The sequence below is a fragment of the Priapulus caudatus genome, unplaced genomic scaffold (genome assembly GCF_000485595.1).
Source record: "Priapulus caudatus unplaced genomic scaffold, Priapulus_caudatus-5.0.1 Scaffold288, whole genome shotgun sequence".
Taxonomy (NCBI): Eukaryota; Metazoa; Priapulida; class Priapulimorpha; order Priapulimorphida; family Priapulidae; genus Priapulus; species Priapulus caudatus.
Window position 1 is genome coordinate 45,952 of NW_014577349.1, and position 6,058 is coordinate 52,009.

Consider the following 6,058-nt stretch of genomic DNA (forward strand, 5'->3'; position numbering starts at 1 on the left):
TATATATATATATATATATATAATTCTCACCCGTTCTCTCCTACTACCCTTGCAACCTTCTTCTCCGCTCTTTCTCTCCCCTATCTCCGTATCTTCCTCTCCCCTCTTTACGTCTCCACCTCTAATTCCCCACCCCCTTTCCCCATCTTTTTTTCTGGATTTTGCGGCAAACAGCGCTTGACTACCTGAATTCCGTGGAACTGCACTTCAATTAAACTACCATTGCTCAGGTTCTACTGGGGGAGGGGAAGCTCATAATTCATTACTATATATTGTGTCTGAAAATTTATATCTTTCTGATGAGCACACAGGTGCTTGCAATTAGTTAACGAACAAGGGCCACGAGGGACACGACGCCTAGCCATGCACTGATCCGCGTGCTATTGTATGAACGTCACACCGGGCGAGACACCGGTACTGTTAATAAAGAATGCAGGCATATGTGGGATTAGGACCGCGCGTTCTGACGCCATTATAGTATCTAGTTTCACGTCACCTGTCACTAGTGCCCGGTGTCGCCAGTACTATGTCAACTGCGCGTCGTTTACTGCGTATCTCCGTGCACCCAACTCTATCCAGGAATAAGGCAAGGGGAATATAGAGCACCGGTGAATGCTGTATGTGAAAGCGCTGTAAGCTTCCCATATACATACACATCTAGCTATACATCTCTCTACATTCCTGTATACAACCCTGTACATCCATCTACATCTTTCCACATCCCTGTCAGTCCCTCCACACCCCTGTGCATCTCTTTACATTTCCGTCGGTCCCTGCACATCCCTGCACAGCCCTGTTTATCCATGTGCATCCCTGTGCATCCCAGTACAACCCTGTGCATCCCTGCACATCTCTGTTCATCCCTGTGCATCGCTGCCTAGCCCTGTGAATCCCTATGCATCCCTGTACATCCCTGTAGATCCCAGCACAACCCTGTGCATCCCTGCACATATCTGTTCATCCCTGTGCATCCCTGTGCATCCCTGTACATCCCTGCACAGCACTGTGCATCCCCGTACATCTCCGTTTATCCCTGTGCATCCCTGCGCATCGCTGCACAGCCCTGTGCATCCCTGCACAGGCCTGTGCATCCCCTGTACAGCCCTGTGGATCTCTGTTCATCTCTGTGCATCCCCTCATCTGATGCTTCTGTTTTGATCTGACAGGCCTTTCTATATATCCCGCCCGCTCGGTTAGCCGCTGGGCCTATAATCGGTATAGCTGTTGTGTGTCCGCGGGCCGACTGCATGTATTACGATGCGGGGTGGGTGCGAGGGCTCACTATAGAGACCGACTCCGCCGTATAACCAGATTACTCCAATTACCAGTAAGTAGTCTCAAAGGCTGTAACACGAAACAGCTCTCACGCCGCCCACTGCATTTACATGTACGAACACTGGGGGAGGGAGAGGGGCGACGTCGGATCCCCCAGCCCACAGAAAAGTACGGTGCTAGAGGTGGCGAAGGAAGAGAATTGGGAAAGTGTATGTATATATATATATATATGGGGTGTACGATAGAGAGAGAGGGGGAGTGAGCGAGAGAGAGAGAGAGAGAGAGAGAGAGAGAGAGAGAGAGAGAGAGAGAGAGAGAGAGAGAGAGAGAGAAAGAGAGAGAGAGAGAGAGAAAGATTGCACCAACAGTATCGCAGACTTCTGAGAGAATATTCATCACGCACCAGGACTTTCTATCTTTCTTTCTATCTTTCTTCCTCTACCCCCCCCCCTCTCTCTCTCTCTCTCTCTCTCTCTCCCTCTCCTCTTCTCCCACCTCTCTTTCGCGCGCTCTGTCTCTCTCTCTCCCTCCCCCTCTCCTCTTCCCCCCCTCTATCGCGCGCTCTCGCTCGCTGTCTCGCTTTCTCTCACTGACGCAGATCTCTCCAATTTTAGTAACGATCGTCGAATTTTACTCGCGAACAACAGATTGCATCGATAAATCTAGGCGACTCGGACAGAGGGCACCTTGGTTCGGTCGTATCATCCTCGACGCCACTCTATTTCGAGAAATCAATTTTTCTCCAATTGAGAATTCTGTAGCCCGCGTGTACGTATATGCGGCAATGTTATTCTTCCAAGCATCAATACTTTCCTTCAAGCATCTATACGATATTTATGCTCGAGACGTTTAGCGTGCGTAAGCGCTTCGTGCGGCGCGCCGTGCTTCGCTACACATCGCACGCGTGAAACTTCTATAAACGATTTATTGTCGAAACTTCGCGCACACGCACCCACTTCCGCTGCGTGCTATATTACGCGCTGACTATAATATATAAATAATCAGCCTCGTTGTTCGCCGTAACGTACGCTGAGCTGCGGCTAAACACCCCGAAAATAAGAAACAACAACTGAATGACGGGGATATAAAATGATATGCCGGTGGGCGAGCGGGCGGGCGGCCGTACGGGCAGGCGGGAGGGAGGGTGGATTGGGCGGACTGACGGCCGGCTGCAGGGGGGATCAGGTGAGGTGGTCATAACTACGTTCTACGTCAATTCTAGTGACCGGTATACTGATCGATTGAGTAATTAATTGAGCGAGTACATGGCAGCGGAGTGTGTTTTTTTCCATCCGTGCAGCTGCTCGTTGCTCGATGAGTGTGCGTGACGCGACGCTCATGATATTACCTTTTGAAATCAAAGCCGATGCTGAACGCAACACGAACACAGCTTTTACCCCGACTATAGGAACGTAAATCGGCTACTGATTATATTCCTCGTATTTTTCCTGTCTCCTATTACCTACCTCCTATTACGTATCTTCTATTACCTATCTCCTATTTCCTACCTCAAATTACTCGCGCCCTCGATAGGTGCCGTCTAGCTCTGGCATGGCATCCCTCCCAGCCTCATGACTTTTCGAAATCACACGCGGGTAATACGTCTGTAATAATGTATTATTAGCTCTTGATATTAATAATATCAGGAGTTCATAATTTATTCTATATTATAGTCTATATCATCGTGTCTAGTGTAGACTAGTTTAGTAGATAGCTAGTCTAAAGATAGCCTGGTCTAGTATATAGTCTACATCATACACTACTGATAATATTTGACTACATAAATAGTCGCAACTATGTGTACGTGCACAACACGCGATCAACCGCGCCACTGTACGCGTGCACATGTGCGCCTGTCAAGATATATAAGGCGGAGGGGGGGGGGAGTTCATTTTAAACCCGTTATGATCAGCGCTTGACACTTGATGCATTCAAGTGCGTGTGTAGCTGCTGCCCGGCGCTGGGCTGATGTAATTTAACTAATTAAGCACTACTAATTATGACGGCGTTCCCGTTACCGAGCTTGCGGGTTCAAGCACGGGCAGGACATGCCAATCACAACATGCACACTCCACACGCGCACACGCGCACGCACAGCCACATACCCGCACACACGCAAGCGCACACACACGCACATACACCTTTACACACACGATTACCTACACTTGCGCGCACGCACGCGCGCATGCTCTCTCGCAAACACGATACGCCCACACACGCGCGCGCGCACACGCGCACACGCACGTACGCACGGACACGACCCTAACTCTGCTGCATCCTCCAAAGCTCTGGTGGCTTGCCCCTTTAACGACCACGCTCGTGTGTGTGGGAATGAGAGGGAGAAATAATGTCCGTCAGAGACAGCTTCAATCTCCAGCGAAACCTATTCAATTTAGCCAAGACGCGCGCGTCGAGGTTTTTTGTTTGGCGGGGAGGAAACGAAGACTTTTTGTGCGCCCGTGAGCGTCTTATCATCGGCGTACCAACGAAAAAACCGTACCAACGAGTTCGCGGGCGTGTCGTGGGGTTCGCGAGGACCCTGCAATCTGGAATTCAATCTAGTACATCCGTACAGTCGATATATAAACACACAGAGGGAGTGATTGCTGCACGGTGACTACCACGTCTCACCATACAAAGACAGAGCATATGTTCTAGCAGGGCGACGCTGGCGCCACCATGTCCCCAATGGCATCATCGCGCTCCTATTCTCTTGCCGCGTCTGGCCGCTAGATGGCGAGGGTCTATACTTATTGCCCGCTGACAATAGGCGAATACGGAACACTGTGCCAGTCTAACCCGCGTGAAGACGATAAAACGACACACGTAGTCGCGAATCAAGTTATGATGACAACGTATCTTAACCACAGCCAGTGTAGAAAAAGTTATGGTGACTAGTGATTAACGAGCCCACATGTCAATGTATTCTTGTCACAATATAGCTAAGCAACCTGTGCAGAGAATGATGTAGCAACTAGACCTAATAACAACGTAGCTTCAGTTGCTATAGGGTCTAGAATTCAGGGCAGAGAAGGGTACATAGTAACTATACACCCAATAACAACGTAGCCCTAGTCACATTACAACACCCAGAACTTGCTGCATAGTAACTAGAGCTAACAACAACGAAACGCGCACGCGCGAAAGAAAAATGAAAAGGATATGGCCACGTGATGAGTCTGAGGCACCACACGCGCGGGCGACACGTCTGCGGCATCCAGAGCCCCGTAGCGGAGAATCCGGGAAACGGCGGCCCGTCGTCGCTACACGCCGTGTCCGACTGCGACGGCACCGCTCCTCCTCCTCCTCCTCCGTCGCCGCCTCCTCCTCCACCGCCGGACTCCATGCTGGCCTCGCGGTCTGCATTCCTCATCCGCTGTTCGGCGGGGGGCTCCATTGCCGCGGCGGCGGCGACGACGGCGGCGGTGGCGGACTCCGTCTGTGACGTGTCAGTTGGTGCCGCTGACGGCTCGGCGTCCATTTTCCACCAGCACGCGTTCGGTGACGACAGAGAGACGGCACTCGCGGGCTAGCGACATTGCTGAGCTGCCGCCGCCACCGCCACCCCGCCGACGGGACACGCGTGTTTGCGTGAATACGCTGCCGTACGGAAGATGCTCCCGCAGTTGATGTTACTGCACAGAGTGAGGCAGAGGCGAGCACATGCACGTCTACAGACGACAGGCTCCGAGTACGAACAACACCATAGCTGCTCCCGCGTACACGCACAGTCGAGTGTCAGTCAGCAAAATCCTTCCGTATAGATGGATACATGGATAAATATATATATATATTAGATACATACATATATATTTATAATAGCACACACTATATAATAAATATATGTATATACCAGCAACTGCGCGCGTACGTTCTCGCAGTTTTACATCATGGCGGCTATACGTTGGCATGTAGCCCGATTCCAGGGCCTGCTCCCAGCCGCGATTCCACGGGTTACGGGGTGGGGCGTATCACCTAGCCCTGGCACCGCAACCCTGCGTAACGAGCACACACGAACAACACGTTAATCCACACGACTTTGAAGAGGAAGAAGACCCCACAAACACACGAACGACGATAACGCAGGCCGCGCCGCAGTCGAAAACACGCAAAACACACACACACACACGAACAGCAGTTACACGTCGACGCCGTCACACGCACGCACACGCACGCGCACGCACACGCACTCACGGAGAAACACGCGCGAATTGTTTCTCGGCAAAATCCAGCGGAGGTAGCGGCGTGTGGCTATTACTAACGCCTCTTCTTCATCATCATCATTATCCTCATCCTCATCCGCCTTCGTATGCCGCCGTTGTGGCTTTTCTCGTCTGCTAGTCTCTCGCCGCCGCTCGGCGCCGCTGCGTGTCAGTCTCACTGTGAGGGCGTGCAGCTCGCCGATAGACTGCAGGGAAGCCGCCTGAACTCCACCGGCGGCAGTAGGCGCCGGTCACGTGATGCGCTGTTGCCAAGCAATGCGGTAGCCTAGCGCAGAATGCGCTGGAGCGCAGTCGCCTGCATGCGCGCGGATGGATGGCGGGCAGGCGGGGAGGCGAGCGGTTCTCTCTCCTTCCCTCCTTCCCTCTCTCACTGCGACTCACCCTAAATTGAATGTACTGCTACGCCGGATGGGGAAGCTGTGACGCGTACATGCGGTGGGAGGGAGTGGGAGGGCTGAAAAGAAGGAGGGAGGAGAGAGGGGCGGGTGGAGAGGGTAAGAGAATGGGAAAAGTCAAAAATGAGGGAGGGAGGGAGGAGGGAAGGATGACGGAGGGAGCGG